General features: G+C 47.0%; 1 protein-coding gene across 2 annotated transcripts in view; it reads left to right on the forward strand.

The window, feature by feature from the left end:
* The window catches only part of LOC135218474 (N-acetylated-alpha-linked acidic dipeptidase 2-like), a 93,018-nt gene that overhangs the window by 35,232 nt on the left and 39,143 nt on the right, over window positions 1-18,643 (forward strand). Inside the window, exon 1 of one of the 2 annotated variants that reach the window (XM_064254799.1) lies at window positions 15,865-15,973. The exons of the other annotated variant lie outside the window; for it this stretch is intronic. The gene's annotated coding sequence lies outside the window, so the exon portion shown is untranslated. Of the gene's footprint in view, window positions 1-15,864; window positions 15,974-18,643 lie in introns of those variants that run through there. 2 annotated transcript variants of the gene reach the window in all.

The raw sequence follows: 18,643 nt of genomic DNA on the forward strand, positions 1-18,643 counted from the left end.
CCAGGCCTGCAGCTCGATCGCCACCACAGGTTGGCGATCACCTGCAGCCCCCCAAGCACACCGGTTCTGCCGGTGGGCGAGGGGGGAGCGTCAGGTCTTCCTCTCCGATCCCTTCAACCTCATCGGGTTACACCGGGATTAGCGATGCGAACCGGAGTAATCATGGGAAGCACACTCCTCACGGTCCCACCATGACGCCCTACGAGCCTGGCATGGTCTTAGGACCGACCAGATCGTATGCACAAGTGGCCGGAGGAGACCAGGAGGGGTCTGTTGCGGTTTTGGGAGGCGCTCTTGTTGGAGGGACTTGACAGTCCGACTCCACAGGACGCAGTCACTCCCGAGATCCTGAGGTCGTTTTCGGAGGTTATTGCACTGATTCGTCAGCACAACGACCTCGGGGAAGGATCGCGGATTGCCGCTCCCACCTTCTGAGCCTACGTCCAGGCTCGAGTCATTCTGGGGTCCTAAGAAGGAACCCAGGACGACGGTGGGTCTGCCGCGATCTGCTCTGGCTGACTCAGTGCTGGGCCAGGTGAACACTTTCATCTCCGGACAGGAGGGTTCGCTACGGTCTGGCAGGTCTTCCAAGCTACTTCCCCTGCCTCTACTGTGACAGAGAAGATTCTACATGCCATTGGAGGACCCTATGCCGCCCAAACAAGTGAACCCAGAGCTAGCTAAGCTAACTCCGGGGGTATCTCTGCAGCAGCTCCTGTCGGAGAACATAGCATCAAGAGGCATTCGCCTTGGAATCGATCGCCATGGCGGCATTCCAAGCAGTCTCCTGGCTAGACCTGTGGTCCCTCAAAGACCTCGGGGAACATCACTCCTGAAGGTGACCCGGCTTTCGGGAGACTGTGCCAGTCTGGAGGTTGAGCCATTTCTACCTAGCCCACCAGACGGCAAACCTGTGGGCCAACCTGGTTCTTTGGCGTAGGGACGCAGTCCTCACCCGAGTGACCAGGGCGGCTGGGTGTGAGGCGGCTCTGGGTCTTCGCAACGGACCGGTGCGGAGTTCCTCCTCTCTCTTCCCAGGAGAGATGGTGGACGCTGCGGTGGCACAAAGGCGCACTGACGACAGTGACCATTTAGTCCACCAGGCAGTGTCAAAGGCGTCTGGGCAGCCTCGAGCTACTGCGGCCAAGCCCAAGAGTTTGGTTAACGCTTCCTCTGTGGCCAAGACAATCGCATCGTCGAAGCCCAGAGGAAAGACTCTGCCTTAGACTTCTTCAAGGAGCAACCGTCACCAGCCCTCCTTCTCACAAGGGGGAGCTGGGAAGAAGAAGTCGAAGAGAGGTGGGAAACGCTAGGGACGGCGTTCCCCCTCACCTGCTGCTGGAAGTCGGGGGATGCCTGGCGAGCCATTGGGCAACATGGCAGCGCTATGGAGCTGAGACCTGGATAGTGAACGTCCTTCGGGAGGGATTTCTACTACCCTTCGAGTCTCGGCCACCCTTCACCTCCAACCCAGTCCACCTTCAGACTTACGTTTCCGGATCATCCAAGGACGTAGCACTTCGGCAGGAAGTCCAAGCCATGCTGAGCAAAGCAGCTGTGGAGATCGTCAGGGATCGGTCACCGGGCTTCTACAGCCATCTTTTCCTGGTGGAGAAGTCTTCGGGGGGCTGGCGCCCAGTGATAGATCTCTCTCCCCTGAACCGATGCGTTCGGCAGTCTCGGTTCACGATGGAGACGGCACACTCCGTGCTCAACTCCATCAGGGAAAACGACTTCATGCTTTCGGTGGACTTGAAGGACGCGTATTTCCAGATACCCGTTCATCAATCCCAGGAAGTACCTCCGCTTCATCCTCGACGGGACGGTGTACCAATTCAGGGAACTTTGCTTCGGTCTCTCAACCGCCCCACTGGTCACACGAGTGTTCACTCAGGTGTCTGCTTGGGGGATACGTCTTTTGAGGTATCTTGACGACTGGTTAGTCCTGATGAGTTCCCGCTCGCAGTTGCTACAGGACAGGGATCGACTCCTCGAGTTCTGCTGCAATCTGGGGATCATGGTAAACTTCGAGAAGTCAGATCTCGAGCCCAAGCAGAGGATGAAGTACCTAGGTATGCTGATCGATACGGTAGCAGGGCAAGTCTTCCCCGCAGACTCGGGGATCAGCAGATTCAGGGAGGCAGCCTACCAGTTCCTGTCTCAGCAGGAACAGCCAGCTCAGCAGTGGCAGGTCGTGATCGGCCACCTGTCGTCACTTGAGAAGTTAGTCCCTCACGGGCGTCTTCACCTGCAGTCTCTCCTGTGGAGACTAAAGGAGAGTTGGTCACAGGCAAGAGACCCGCCGTACTTCCCCATGTCCCTCACGGAGGAGGTGAGGCAGGACCTAGCCTGGTGGCTGGACGACAGGAACCTCGTAAGAAGAGTGACTCTCTGCACTCCCCTCCCGGAGAAGTTGCTGTTTTCAGACGCATCAACCGAGGGATGGGGCGCACACCTGGAGGAGTTGCCGGCTGCAGGCGTGTGGGGTCATCCCGACAAGCACCTTCACATCAATGTACTGGAGCTCAAGGCAGCGTTTCTCGCTCACCAAGAGTTCCAGGACCGTCTGATGGGACACTCAGTGGTGTTGATGTGCGACAACACCACGGTAGTAGCATACGTCAACAAACGGGGGCCTAGTGTCCCTCCCGTTGCACCAGTTGACGTTGCAGGTGCACAAGTGGGCCGTAGCTCACTCAGTAGAGCTGTCAGCTTACTACATTCCAGGCAAGAGGAATGTAGTAGCAGACAAGCTCAGCTGTCAGGATCAGGTGATAGGGACCAAATGGTCCTTACACCCAGACGTGGTGGAAAGGCTCTTCAACCTGTGGGGGTGTCCAGTCATAGATCTGTTCGCCACCTGGCACAACAGGAAACTTTTCTTCTCGGCTGTCCCGGACCCATGGGCAGCTGCAGAGGACGCTCTTCAACACTCGTGGGACAACCTCTTTGTCTGCGCCTTTCCCCCGTTCTGTCTGATTCACAAGGTGATCAGCAGAGCGCTGGTCACCCCAAATCTCCAGATGATCCTGGTGGAGGCCATTTGGTATCCGGACCTGCTGGCTCTGCTTGTGGAAGCACTGAGAGAGATTCCGCCTTGGCACAACCTTTTCATCCAGCCATACGTGAAACAGTACCACCAGTCACTCCTGTCCCTTCGTCTTCACGGCTGGCTGTTATCCACCATCTCTTGCGAGCAAGAGGCTTTTCTCGCTGAGCAGCAACAGAGATGGCTGGGTATATCAGACAGTCCTCTGCAGCTGTGTACCAGGGAAAGTGGGCCGTCTTCTGTAGTTGGTGTCGTAGACAGGGTCTATCTCCTCTCAGAGCCATTCTTCAGCAGGTAGCGGATTTCCTCGTTTTTCTTCGCCGAGAGAAGCTCCTCTCCGTCCCCACAGTCAAAGGATATAGGGCCGCCTTGGCCCTAGTCCTGAAACTGAGGGGAGTGGATATCTCGAACTCGTTCGAGATCTCCCTTCTTATGAGGAGCTTCGAGAAGTCTTGCCCACCCAGGGAACTCAGGGCCCCAGGGTGGGATGTGACTCTCATCCTTAGGAGTCTGACTCGAACTCCCTTTGAGCCACTCCGAGAGTCGTCAGGCAGGGATCTGACCCTCAAGACCCTCTTCTTGCTGGGCCTGGCATCGGCGAAGAGAGTAGGGGAACTTCATGGTCTTTCCTTCGACGTCAACCATACCAGGGGAAGGGGATCTGTGACGCTCGATTTTGTCCTGAACTTCGTAGCGAAGACTCAGAATCCTTCGGTCCCTGATGACCGGTTCGAGTCATTCACAATCCCCTCCCTATTGGAATTCACCGACAACGATGCGGATGAGATGCTGCTTTGTCCTGTGAGGGTGCTACGGTGCTATCTGAAGAGAACTCAGTACCTCAGGCCTGAGTGTCAACGCCTCTTTGTTAGCACCGGGGTGACCAAGAAAGAAGTATCCAAGAACACTCTTTCTTTCTGGCTGAGGAGGTGATCAGGAGGGCGTAAGAAGCTGATGGTAGCGACGACATCCGTACCCTTCATCCGAGAGCCCATGAAGTCAAAGGCATTGGTCCTTCCCTTGCGTTCCACAAGAACTTCTCCGCGGCGCAGGTCCTGAAGGCGGGGTTCTGGACCAACCAGACCACCTTCACCTCCTTCTACCTTCGGGATATAGCCCACAGGTCCTTGTACACTTATTCCTAGGGACCAGTGGTGGCTGCTCAATGGGTTGTATAGCTTACCCAGCACCTGAGCGGACAGAACAGCATCGCATCCTTGTGTGACTGCATGAATGGATGAGTGAATGAGAGTGTGACTGGCTTCTCTTCCTCATATTTTTCTCCTCCTCTACCTGTGGGATAGGAATGATTATCCACCACTTCCCCCAACAAGGGGGGGGAGTGGAAGCCAACAAGAGACAAACCCATGACTTCACACTGCCTCTTGCAATAGGAACAAGTTCTTGCTTGCTAGTTTTAAGAGGTACGCTTGCCTCCCTCTTATTACTTGGGTCCAGAGGTCTGACCATTGATCCTGCGGTACATACCCTGATCATTGGGCAGAGGCTAGGATCCCTCCCTCTGCTCTTCCGACTAGGGAGGGAACCAAGGTTGGACGAACACCAGTCTGTTCATTGACTCAGATTCCACCCACCAAGAAGTGAGTCTTCCTATTGTTAAAGGACCGATGGTTTGTATTGCTTATCGGAACAAATAACAATTTGTCGAAAATTGTATTTTTCCTAACTTATACAAAACTTGAGGTCCTTTACACATAGTCCCCACCCTCACCTCTGCCACCCCTCACTCTGTTTTTCCTGGGCCTAAAGCAAAGTGATTCTTCACCTCCCAGTCGCACTGTACGCTGACTGTCGGACAAGCAGTTTACTACCGAACTCCCTTGTTCGAAGCTTACAACCGGTTCCAGCTGCCGCAAGTTACATTCATATTGTTAAAGGACCTCAGGTTTGTATAGTTAGGAAAAATACAATTTTCGACAAATTGTTATTTTTTATGCAACACTCAATACAATAAGTTACACAAACAATTATGTAATTTTCTCCAAAAAACATCATACACAAAAAAAGATGAACACTTTTTTTTCAAACTCATGTACACAACACACTATATGATACCCCTTAGGGCAGGGCTCTCCAATATGGCCCACAGGCCACATCCGGCCCGCCACATAATTTCATCTGGCCCGGCAAACAAATCCCTGTGTGGTGGCCTTGAAAAAATAATTATCGCACGACTGTCATCAGAATGTGAATGGGATTTTGAAAAACATTGGCATTTTTTTGCAGATATGACAGGTCATATTAATTAATTGAATCTGAAGTTGGAAGGCAAAACAAATTTGATCAGTGACTACTTTGTTCATGTCGAGGCATTCAGAACAAAACTTGCGCTACTTGAAGGTCAGGTGAAAGTTAAGAATTTTGCTCATTTTCCATGTTGTGAAAAATTTCATGCAGAAAGTAAAGTTGAATTTCCTTCTTCATTTGCAAATGAAATAATTTCAGAGTTGGAAAAACAGTTTCAGAAGCGATTTGCTGACCTTGATGCCAAAGCAAATGAGATCCGGCTCTTTCATAATCCATTTGACTCCAATGCTGAAAATCTTCCAACTCAATTTCAAATGGAAATTATTGATCTCCAGGCAGATGACAGACTGAAAGATAAGTATAGAGAAGGAAATCTGATTGAGTTTTATAAATGCCTGCAGCCAGATCAGTTTCCAAATTTGATAACGTTAGCTTGTAATTTTGTGTCCATTTTTGGTACACATACTTGTGTGAAACAAAACAAATTTTTCCACCCAATGAAGTATGTGAAAATCTAACTATCGAGCAAATTTGTCTGATGATCATTTGAAATCAATTCTTACAATTGGCTCATGTAATCTGGAACCTGATTTCAATGAAATTTTGAAGTCAAAACGTCAGTATCATTCGTCACACTAATTTGGTTGCATAAAACTAAAGGCAGGAATCTATTTAGATTTTTCCAACAAGATACGTTTTAATTTTTCCATCTTTATACTGTAGTATTTGAGGAAATTAAATTACTGACACTGATTTTTTTCCTTTGGCCCTGATTTTTTTTTCCTTTGGCCCGCATAAATGTGGGAAATATATAATGTGGCCCTTGCATTGAAAAGTTTGGAGACCCCTGCCTTAGGGGGATAGTGCCGTCAGTGTACCTCATGCAGTGCACTGTAGGCATTACTTAAGGTTCTTTGCAGCATCCCTTTGGCCCCTAGCTGCAACCCCTTTAATTCCTTTTACTGTACCTCCACTTATATTCTCTCTTCCATCTTGCTATTCACCCTTTCCTAACACTTAGATTCATAGTGCATCTGCGAAGTTTTCCTCCTGTTTCACCTTTCAAGCCTTTCTGCTCTCAAATTTTCCTTTGAACACTGAATGACCTCATAGGTCCCAGTGCTTGCCTTTTGACCTAAATTCTGTATTCCATTCCATTCCATTCCATAATATTATAGGTTATACAGTCAGTATTTCTCATTTTTACACAACACTTGAAAACATTGTTCATTGAACACTGTATACAATTATGAAAATTAATTTTACTTTTGTCCACTGGTAAAAAAGTCCACCTCCTCCCCCAACACCAACTCATCTGTGTAGTTATGGTCAGGATCATTGAATTGAGTTAGCGACACATCAGATTCTTGGCTGATGGATCTCCATATATCAATGAAGGCAACAGAAGTCATAGTCACCTGTAGTCCCAAACTGAAGGACTGAGTTATTGAAGAAATGGATGGTGATGGGCTTGGGAGCATGGGGTTTTAGGATTTGAAGAGGCTGTCAAGGGATCTTTTGATAATATGAACAATAATTCTGCTTCATGATGACAATCCTATGATAGTCTAAATTGAGCAGCCGTGTCCAAGGCACCCCCAGAAATCATTGGGGTTCTCCAACATCTTAACAACTATATTGAAGGCCATACGCATATGCATGTATGAGGGTAGTCGTGGAATAACCTTGTTGTCATCATTATCCTCAGCTGTTTCCTCATTACAGGCAGTCCCCGGGTCACGACGGGTGCGGCTTACGACGTTCCAAGGTTAAGGCGCTTTTCAGTTATATTCATCAGAAATTATTTCCAGGGTTACGCCTACAACGCTTATCTGGCAGAAGAAATATGACACCAAAAATGCAAAATAATCGATATTTCAAGGTTTTTTGATGAAAAATGCAATAAGAATGCAGTTTACATAGTTTTCAATGCACCCAAAGCATTAAAAGTAAGGTTTTCTTATGATTTTTTATGATGTTCCGGCTTACGACGATTTTCTGGTTACAACGCGTCTCAAGAACGGAACCCCCGTCGTAACCCAGGGACTGCCTGTACCAGCAACTACAGCAGTTATTTTTATGTAAGAGAGAATTTAGATGCCAGGGTTGCCACTGTCATCTTCCAGCTGCTCCCGTATGTCATACCTGGGAATGTCATCACCTCCACTATTGAATGCGGCACTGATGTTGACTTCAAACCCTTGGAGGTCCACCATGGCCTCTTCTCTATTCAGCATAGGTACAGTTCTGGATATGGTTGAGGGTCTGTATGGTGGCATCCTTCTAACCACCTGCAAAGTTGTAGATGGCAGATTTCAGCAAATGCCTGAAAAGTTTCTTCATTATCCATACTCCCCATGTATCCTAGCCTTGCTCCTCCTCCATATCCTCCAATACCACCACCACCACCTTCAGGAAGTTCCTCCAGTCTTTTCATACTTTAAAATCGTGTACGTACATGTGGATGTTCAAAGATTGCATCATGTAGCCTATATAACCTGATTCCTGATTAAGATCCCTTTTTGAAACACTGTAAGGTCTTTGGGTCACTTTCAACAACAGAAATAGATTCCATGAGACATCAAACTTTGACAAAAATAGCCTGTTGTTCAGTGATATATTCTCAAAAGCATGACCTACCAATGAGCATAAGCTGCCTAAAGAAATCAAGTTAATGTCTGTAAGTTCTCTCATGTACATCACCACCGTAACAAACATTTTGTACAAATACTGAAATGTACTTGTGTGACACTTCATTTGGAGTCTGTTGTTATGATCACAATACATCCCCACCAGTGGCCTGTTATGAATCTGAATTTGGTCTAGCAACTGAGACATGAATTAATTTATTTCTTTGGCATTTTATGAAAGAAATTAAGACCAAAGGTTTGTAGCTATGAAAAATGCAATTGTTCATACGCGAACAAACCCTCGGTCTTAACAATAGGATCATTTCTAGCGCCTAGCTGGATCCGGTAAAAAAAGGTAGATGAAAGCAAGGAATCTTGTGGTATTTGGCAACTCATGTGTAGATCAAGTGAAGAGTGGTCAAACGCCGAACATCTACGGCAGTCTTTCTTTACCGCCTTGGGACGCGAGTTGGGTTTTTCCTCTCTTGGCTTTTTTCCCAGTTTTTGCCCGTTTCGTTCCTTTAGTGTGTTTGTGTGTGTTTTTACCTAATATTATGGCTTCTGCTCCTTCTCGACATCAGCGTCGGTGCCCCGGAATTCCTGGATTCCCATGTTCTCGTTTCTTGGCTTCGTCAGCGACAGACCCTCACATCACTTGCAGTAGGTGTCATTCCAATTTTTGTACGATTACGCATCCTTGTACGGAATGCCGGGCATGGCCTAAGGAGCAGTGGAAGAAGTTTTATGGTAAGAGGGAACGTCGGAGAGTCTCCACTCTTCCTTCTTGGGAGGGCTTTACTCCTATTCCCGATGTTTTGTCTTCCACAGTAGTCAACCCCCATAGTAGCGTTGCCCCCGCTTCTCCTTCCTTTTCTTCCACTGATTCGTCGATGGAAGCATCGGGAGGTCGCCAGGGTATTATTTGTAATGTAGCCCCCTCTTCTTCGGGAGTTTTTTTCGGTTCCCGAGAAGGGTGAGGTTTTTTCATCATTCTCTTCTCTTCCAGAGTCGGAGGCGTCCAAAATGGCGGGGATTTGGAAGACGCTTGGGCTAGGGGGTACCCCGTCCTTGGGGGGGTTGCTAGCCATTTTGAAGAGGCTCGCACCCCCCCTCCCCAGTCCAGCCAGGCCATCCACTCCAGACCTCATCTCCACGGGTGGGAGCAGTCGGCCATCTTGTATTGCTCCGCTGGTGTCTGCCGCCGCCTTGTCTCGGAGTGATGCTGCGGCGTCAGCCCCGTTGTTGTTGTCACGGGGCCCATCTTTGTGTATTCCTCCGCCAGTGGCGTCTCTTTCCCCCTCGCTCAGAGGGGAGGTCATGACATCACCACTGCTTGTGACGTCACTCATCGATGATGTATCTTCCAGTCGCCTCCGAGCGCTCCGAGCCGCCTCTCTTAGCCGTGACGTCATCTCTGCCGCCCAGTTCGAAACATCTCCCTTCTTTGTCTTCGGAGCCTTCTCTGGCACATCAGTCTGAGTTCATATGCCAGGCGGTGCTTCAGAGGCTGGACTCTGTTTTAGATGTGAAGTTGGCTGCCTTATCGGTTGGGAGGACTGGTAGGAAACGCATCGCTTTGTCCCCACCTTCTGAGAAGAGTGTGCATAAGAAGCTGGTGCTGTCTCCCTCACCCTCTTCCCCCTCTACGCCTCGTGGCCGTATTAGGCATTGGAAGGCTAAGGACCTTGCCCTTCCTTCGCCGCCGAGGGAGGAACAGCACGGGTGTGTTCCCTAGAGGTCTGTGGTTTCAGGCAGTGCTAGAGATGTGTTGCTTCACGGGTTGCTTCACTCCAGAACCTGTACCTGCAACCACCCCACCCCCCCACCCCTTCCTTGCACATCGCGAGCTGTTGCAACCTCCCCCCCCCGTCCGTGCACGTGATGGTAGTGCTCCTTCTTCTCCCAGGCCTATTCGTCGCCGTAAAGACCTGAAGGCGCCTGTCAAGAGGTCGAAGGTAGTGAGCACGGAGGTGGTGCAGCCGGAGTGTTTGCTTGCTTCCAAGTCTTCCACTATAAGGGATTCATGGTCGTCTGGAGTCACCTGTTGAGGTAAGTGATGTGCCTAATGTTTCAGTGGGTCCGTCTCGGAGGCTGACGCTTGGACCCAGCCCAGATAGGCTAGTAGAGATTTCAGACTGTTTGCTTACTAACCCTTCTGTGAATTTTGGTGAAGAAAATGCGTTAGAGGAGCCTACACATCCTTCACGTCGTCGGTCGCCGGTGCCAGAGCAGGAAGAAGGGGACATACAGGAGTTTCTGTCTTCCTTTTCGGAGGGTGTTGATCTCATTCGTGGGTTCAACAATTTGGAAAGTAGGACTCAGGATCGGTCATCCTACACTCCTTCTTGCTTGGAAGCCTTGGTGGCTGCTCAGGACCCCAAATCATCTCTCCAGCTGCCGTTGTCAGGGCACGTTCAGTCGGTCTTGCAGAAGGTTAACACCTCTGTTTCTGACCGGGACGGTTCACTTCGCTCTAGAGGCTCTACCAAACTCCTACCCCTACCTCTCACAAGACATAGGAAGTACTATGCTATGAGCTCTACATTTTTGTTGTCACGCCACCTTAACCTAGACGTCATTCGCCTGAAGTCGGGTTTGACTTTGGAACAGGTGAGGTCAGTGGCTCCGTCCTTATTTCCACAAGACGCCTTAGCCTTGGAATCTACTGTGGCCTCCATGTTGCAGACGGTTTCTTGGCTGGACCTCTGGTCTGTGGTGATTGCCAAGATAGCTTCTTACAGGTCCTCTGATGGGTTGGTGAGTGCCGCTTCGCTTGCCAGTCTTTTGCAATCCGGGGGCAAGGCGTTTTCTTATTTGGCTCACCTCAGTGCCAATTTATGGGCTAATCTTTTTCTGGTTAGGATGGACGCGGCTTTGTCTAGGATGGAGAGGTCGCTCGACTCAGTCTTTGCTGGCCTTGGGGAACGGTGACCTGTTAGAATCGCAATTTTTGTTTCCACGGACCGAACTCGACAATGCGATAGACCGACGTCGCGCTGACACCAAGGACCGTCTGGTGCACCAGGCCGTGTCTAAATCAGAGCCCCGCCCTCGGAGACGTTTGGGCCCCCCCTCCTCCCCCCAGTCCACAGCAAGCAATCGAGGAGATCGTCCCCTGGTAGGACCATCGGGAGGACCTCGAGTTTGGCAGGGCCTTCCGTTCGTCACAGCCCAAGTCTCAGGATCATCGCCCCTTTCGCTCTCGTTCCTTTAAACCAAGAAGAGGCCCTAGGAGCAGAGGTCAAGGGGGCCGTCGGTAGGTTGGGCGCCTCTCCCTCTCCTGCGTCACAGGTGGGGGGATGCCTGGCTGGCCATTGGGCCAAGTGGCAGTGTTACGGAGCGGAGAAGTGGGTGGTAGATGCCCTTCGGGTGGGATATCTGTTGCCATTCGACTTCTCTCCTCCTCTGTCGGGCAAGCCGCAGCTCAGGAAGACGTATCTCCCAGATTCCCTGAAGTTCTTGGCTCTTCAGGAGGAGGTGCAGAAAATGCTGGACAAGGATGCATTAGCGGAAGTAGTGCGTCCGTCCCCGGGGTTTTACAGTCGCATCTTGGTGCCCAAGGCATTGGGAGGATGGAGGCCTGTGATCGACTTATCCACCTTGAATCGCTTCATCAGGAAGACACGGTTTAAGATGGAGACCCCGCGCTCAGTGTTGGCAGCCGTGAGGGAAGGCGACTTCATGCTGTCGATAGACTTGAATGACGGATACTTCCAAATCCCTGTTCATCCCACGTCCAGGAAGTTCCTTCGCTTCTCTCTGGCGGACAAGATCTTCGACTTCAAAGTCTTGTGCTTCGGGTTGACCACAGCCCCTCAAGTGTTCACAAGGGTCTTCTCTCTCGTGTCAAGTGGGCCCATGCTCAGGGGATCCGTTTGCTGAGGTTAGTCTTGGGAGTTTCCATGGAAAAGCTTCTGCAAGACAGGGATCGTCTTCTTCGGTTCTGCATGGACCTAGGCATATTGGTCAACCAGGAAAAGTCGAACCTTGTACCCACTCAAAGGATTCTCTACCTGGGCATGGTCATCGATACGACAGTGGCGAGAGTTTTCCCGTCGGATCAGAGATTGGAGAAGTTGCAGGCTGTGGCTCGCAACTTCCTCTCAAAGTCGCATCAGTCAGCTCATCAATGGCAGGTTCTTCTAGGAGTGCTATCTTCCCTGGAGAAGCTGGTCCCTCATGGGCGTCTTCATCTTCGGTCTCTGCAATGGAGACTGGGGGAATTCTGGTCTCCGGCGGGGTCTCTCCCCTGTTTATGGTCCCACTCTCTTTGAAAGTGAGAGAAGACCTTCGTTGGTGGCTGGACGACCAGAATCTATTGAAGGGCGTCCTTCTGCGTTCTCTCCCTCCGGACTTCCTTCTGTTCTCGGACGCCTCCCTCACAGGTTGGGGCGCACACTTAGGCGGGCTCATCGCTTCAGGCATTTGGGGTTTAGAGGAGAAGCAGCAGCATATCAATGTCTTGGAGTTGAAGGCATCTTTCCTGGGTCTGAAGGAGTTTCGGGGGATGGTAGAGGGTCACTCTGTCGTTCTCATGTCGGACAACACCACGGTGGTAGCCTACGTGAACAAACAGGGAGGCCTAGCTTCTTAGCAGCTTCACGCCTTGACCGTCGAGCTTCACCAGTGGGCAATCAGCAATTCGGTAGAGCGTGCAGCCAGGTATATCCCAGGGAAACGGAACGTGGTCGCAGACAAACTCAGTCGCCGGGATCAGATCTTAGGCACAGAGTGGTCCCTTCATCAAGTGGTGGCGGACAGGCTTTTCCAGATTTGGGGGAGACCATGCTGGACCCTTTTGCGACACGTTACAACAAGAAGCAGGAAGTGTTCTATTCAGTGGTTTCTAGATCCCTTGGCATTGGCAGAAGACGCATTCCAACATCCCTGGGACAACCTGGAGGTGTATGCCTTCCCTCCGTTTTGTTTGATCCGTCAGGTTCTGAACAGACAGATGAGTTCACAGGGTCTCAGAATGACTCTGGTGGCCCCTCTGTGGCCTCAGGCAGAATGGTTTCCAGATCTGCTATCGTTGTTGTCGGAGATTCCGAGGGAGATTCCGCCATGGCGGCATCTCCTATGTCAGCCCCAAGAAAGGTTCCACCAGTCAGTAGAATCCCTGTCTCTTCACAGTTGGAGGCTATCAACTATCTCCTCCGAGAGAGAGGCTTTTCTCAGAAGTCAGCTGGGCACATGTCCAGCAGTCTTGGGAAGTCAACCTCTGCAACTTACCAAGCCAAATGGGCGATCTACTGTGATTGGTGTCGTAAACGGGGTTTTTCTCCACTCACGACCTCTAGCAAATAGCAGACTTTTTAACCTTCCTCAGAGGCTAGAAATGTTTGTCTTTGCCAGCTATTAGAGGCTATAGGGCGGCTCTGAGTTTGGTGTTATGCCTGAAGGGTATCGATGTCTCCTCTTCCTGGGAACTTTCCCTGCTTGTTAAAGGATTTGAGCAGTCGCCTTCTAGAGAGCTCAAGCCCCCAACGTTGGATGTTTCCTTGGTGCTTAAGAGCTTGACTAAGAGCCCATATGAGCCCTTGCGCCACTCATCTGATAGGAACCTGACGCTTAAGACAGTTTTCCTTTTGGCTTTGGCATCTTCCAAAAGGGTAGGAGAGCTCCACGGTCTGAGTTATGAGGTGAAGCACACCAGGGGTTGGAAGTCAGTGTCCTTCGAATTTGTTCCGGAGTTCATGGCCAAGACCCAAAATCCCTCGGTGCATGATGACAGGTTCGCTTCGTTCTCCATTCCCTCACTGACTGACTTTGTGGATAGTGATGCTCAAGGGCTTTTGTTGTGCCCTGTCCATGCCCTGCGTTACTATCTTAAAAGGACTCAGCACCTTAGACCAGGCTGCCGCAGGCTTTTTGTCAGTACAGGCTGTACGAAGAAAGAGGTGTCTAAGAATACTATCTCTTTTTGGATACGGGAAGTCATCAGACAGGCATACTTGACTCTTGATGATTCCATCGCCACATCTGTGCAGGCTAGAGCACATGACGTTCCGGGTATTGGTCCCTCTCTGGCTTTTAAAAGGAACTTGGCTGTACAAAGAGTGCTGAGCGCTGGTACTTGGTTACGCCAGTCCACGTTCACCTCTTTCTATCTTAAGGATGTTGCCCACAGATCTATGGACACGTTTTCCCTGGGTCCTGTGGTGGCTGTTCAACAGGTTGTGTACATAGTTGCCCTTAACGGGGCACCTTTGTATCTTACCCAAGATGATTGTGTAGATGAGAGAATGAGTGAGTTGGCTGGCCTCCTTCTTTCTCTTGTACCTTTCCTTCTTCCTTCGGACGGTTTAAGGAATTGACACGTCATTTGCTGGACTGGTCTGATACAGGTGAGTGAGGTAGTCATACTGGTAGTGTGGTCGTGCAATATTCAATATCTTACCCACTATTTAGTAGCATAGGCTCCGCTCCTGGGCAAGGAGGAGTCGGGAGTACTACAAACCCTAGTGCCCTGGTTTGTTTTTTGGACAGTCACAGTTTTTCTTTGGTTCCCTATACAATGGTTATCCCATATATCATTGTATGTTACTCAGGTTCTAAGTGGTTAGATTTTAGTTTATCTAGCTTCTCAACGGGCTTCAGTCCCTCTCCAAGAACTATTTCTTTTGAGAGCTGGACTGGCGGGTAGGCCCCCAGCCGATCTAGGATGTCTTATACCTCCCTCCAAGTATGAGTCTATCCTATTGTTAAGACCGAAGGTTTGTTCGCATATGAACAAATGACAAATTTTCTAAGACAATTTGTATTTTTCATAGCTACAAACCTGAGGTCTTAACGTTATACTGCCCACCTCTAGCTGCCCCTCTTTTTGTTAAGTCATCCTGAGTTGGGAAAGACTGGCATAGATGTTCGGCGTTTGACCACTCTTCACCCGATCTACGCATGCGTTGCCAGATACCAAAAGATTCCTTGCTTTCATCTACTTTTTTACCGGATCCAGCTAGGCGCTAGAAATTATCCTATTGTTAAGACCTCAGGTAGCTATGAAAAATACAAATTGTCTTAGAAAATTTGTCATTTTTGTTTCAGACATTTTGAATTTAAGCTAAACATTCTAAAATTCTCATATGTTGCTTGAATTCTTGCAAAAAATATTCAATAAAAGATTTAATTCTCAATACCTTTAAAAACTTCCTAAGATTAATGCCTAAAAATATATAACACGTAAAAGTAAAAACCCTTTAAAAATAAAAGTTTGGGATATATGTATCTTGAAAGCTTGTATAGAGTCTTAAACTAGTTTCAATGCAATCTTGAATTTCCTCAGAGAATCTCAAATTCATTCCAAATTATCTTACATCAGAGACTAGGGCTAAGCGACACTTAGTATTTTTTGTCTAGTTTCTCCCCTTCATCGCACAAAACAATTAGTTACCTCAGAACTATAAATGTATTCTAGTCTTCTTTCTGTTGATACTGTTTTCAAGGTCAAAAGCAGTGGTGCTGTTTGTGTGGACAACCATTTTTCCAGTTTCATCTTTAGATACATTTAATGAGGTTATTGTTGAAATAGGACAAGAGACTGTTAAATGGTCTATTTTTTTTTTTTTTTTTTTTTTTTTTTTTTTGCAAAATCTTATTCCTATCCCATGCTTGAACCTCTTTCAGTTAGAGATCACAATGTCAATCATGAGATTAAATATTTTATTATCTAATTGCAATGTAGGAGAAAGCATTAAACATCATAAACCTTTTACTGCAAGTGAACCAGTTGTAAGTTGCCGGACTATACCCACAGGGAGTTTCTTGAAATTTCATTTTAGCCAAAAATAAACCCATTTTTAACATTTGTGAGACTGTATTCTGGTGTGATAGTACCTGATGATCATTGCACAAAGTTTATAATCATCGGATGTCATTGGAAAAACAAATGCCATAAAATACCAAAAGCCAACTGCATCTAAGTCGGTCCTCTATACGAACCCAGACCATTGTTCCTCAGTCTGTTGGTTGTGCACCAACCAGCACTACTGATTTCAGTCTTTGCCACACCTGTTGAACTTCTAAGGTAATTTGCTAAATGGTGATATGATGCTTGTGGTGGCCTGTATAGTACACGAAGGATATTTTGTAACTTCGAAGATATTTGATTATCTGTGAATATTAAATGTGCTTTAATTTTCTCAGACTAATTTGGCATCAATGTAAATATGTACTACATATATGTAATTAGTATTACCTACACATTTTTCTGGAAGATTGTTTTGCTGTAGCCGTTTAATTTTCACTTGTCTGTTTAAGTCTTTTTCAAAGAGAATGATAAGAGAAAAATGTCATTTTCTGAATAATTAGTCATTTTCTGAATAATAAGTCCAATCATTTTTCCATTGAGATGGACATATATGTATTCCTAATGCTACCATTGGAAAAACGGTAAGGTTGCAATCTAGAGCCAATTGGGATTGCATTATGGAGGCTTTTCAGTGAAATGAAATGCTGATGACTGTTTTAGTAAGGTATGTACCTAGGCAGGTCAAATTTACGACAAATGACTAGCCATAGTTTGACGATGCGTGTAGACAAGGGCACCATCACAAACAGACCAAATTCAGCAAGTGAAGATCAAATAGTTCACTTAAAAGTTACACAATCTTTGTGAGCGCCTCAGTGGCGTGGTTGGTATGTTGTTGGCGTCTTACCTCGGTGGTCGCGAGTTCGATTCTCGGCCATTCCATTGAGGAGTGAAAGATGTGTATTTCTGGTGACAGAAATTCACTCCCGACGTGGTTCGGAAGTCACGTAAAGCCGTTGGTCCCGTTGCTTAATAACCACTGGTTCCTTGCAACGTAAAAGCACCATACAAACAAACAAACAAACTACTCAGAGATGATGGTAAATATTTTATTGGCCCTTAGGAGAAGGCTGAGATGTTTCATTGAGGTTATGAAGCTAGGCTATCAGCTGAGGATAGGCCTCTCCCCGATATGATCTAGGGATGTTAAGAAAATTCTTTAAAATCTTGATAGCTGTGGTGGAGATCTGATGGTTTTTCCCTTTTTTTTTTCTTTTTTTTCTAGTGCCTATTCCAAAGAGTGGCATATCTACAGACTTCAGTAACTATAGGCCAGTTTCTATTCCCCATATGCTATCCAAAGTTACAGAAAAAAAAACCTCATTTTTAAACCACTGTGTAGATATGTTCAGTGGCGATTCTAGGGGGCGGCAGCTGCCCTCCCAGATTTTGGCCATGCCCCTGGTTTGCCTCCCTACTTTTTTAAATTAAATATTATATATAAAATTAATCATTATTGAATATAACAATAGCCACTAACTAGTCACACAACATGATTTGGTTATATTCCTAACACTCGTAAATCTGCCTTTGACTGCTTATACAGATTACTATTGATAGCTGTAACACTTCCTGTTACTAGTGCTTCTTGTGAAAGAAGTTTTTCCAAAATGAAAATAGTAAAAACATTTCTTAGAAATTCAATGACTAGTGAGAGACTACGTAACACTGCATTATTATCAATTGAAAGTAAACGGGCTGAGAGTATTGACTTAGTTTTATACATGAGTTTGACAGCCGACATGATAATCGAAGAATCAAACTGCCTTAAAAATTTTGAGAATTGTCCCCACATGGTCCATATCTGTCTTGTGTTCAAATGTGTGTTATAAAAACTTACCATTCTTTAATAATTGCATAATGTTATGCACCTCGGTGGTCGCGGGTTCGATTCTCGGCCATTCCATTGAGAAGTGAGAGATGTGTATTTCTGGTGATAGAAGTTCACTCTCGACGTGGTTCGGAAGTCACGTAAAGCCGTTGGTCCCGTTGCTGAATAACCGCTGGTTCCATGCAACGTAAAAGCACCATACAAACAAACATATTGTTATGAATTGTATATAGTTTTGAATGTCGAAACAACATTTTGAGAATTTTCATGATAAGCCTCATATCTGTCTGTTACTTTCATTAATTAATACCTTTCCTTACTTTGTGCAAATATGCATTATACAAACTTAACATTCTTTAATAATTATATAGTTTTGAATGTCAAACTGAACCTTTTCAGAATTGTCATGATATGCCATATGTATATCTGTTCATTTCATATAGTTACTACCTTTCTTTATTTGGTTCAAATGTGTAATATATTTATACATACTATCCATTCTTTAATGTTTGCGTATTGTTTGGAACTGTATATAGTTTTGAATGTTAAATTTTCATATGCAAATCAGGTAAAATATCAGATGGATGCTTTACAGTTTTTTTGCGTAGGAATCAAACAAAATTCTATATGAACCTCTACCTTTAGTCAAATTCATTCCTCCATGAGTTTCAAAATGTTTCCAAAATTGTAATTATTTTTAGTCACCTTTCCTATGATGCCCACCCAACAATTAACTTTGCCCCAGAGTTGCCCCCCTAATTTTTGAGGGGTAGAATCGCCACTGGGTATGTTGAATCCAAAGGAATGTTAACTGGTTTTCAATATGCATATAGGGAGGAGTTAGGTGTCTGCAATGTTCTTTTAGATTTGACACTCCATTTGCAAGAACCCTTGATCAGAGTTTTGAGCGTACAGTGGAGTAATTCAAATAGGTTTTAGTGCTGCTTTTGAACAGCATCCAGAAGTCCTTTATTCCTCACACCGTTGGACTGTGAAACAAGTCTCCCTGAGGATGGTGTGCAATTGGAATTTCAAAGTTCAAGCAATGAATTATA

The sequence above is a fragment of the Macrobrachium nipponense genome, chromosome 9, assembly GCF_015104395.2.
Source record: "Macrobrachium nipponense isolate FS-2020 chromosome 9, ASM1510439v2, whole genome shotgun sequence".
NCBI classification, from domain to species: domain Eukaryota; kingdom Metazoa; phylum Arthropoda; class Malacostraca; order Decapoda; family Palaemonidae; genus Macrobrachium; species Macrobrachium nipponense.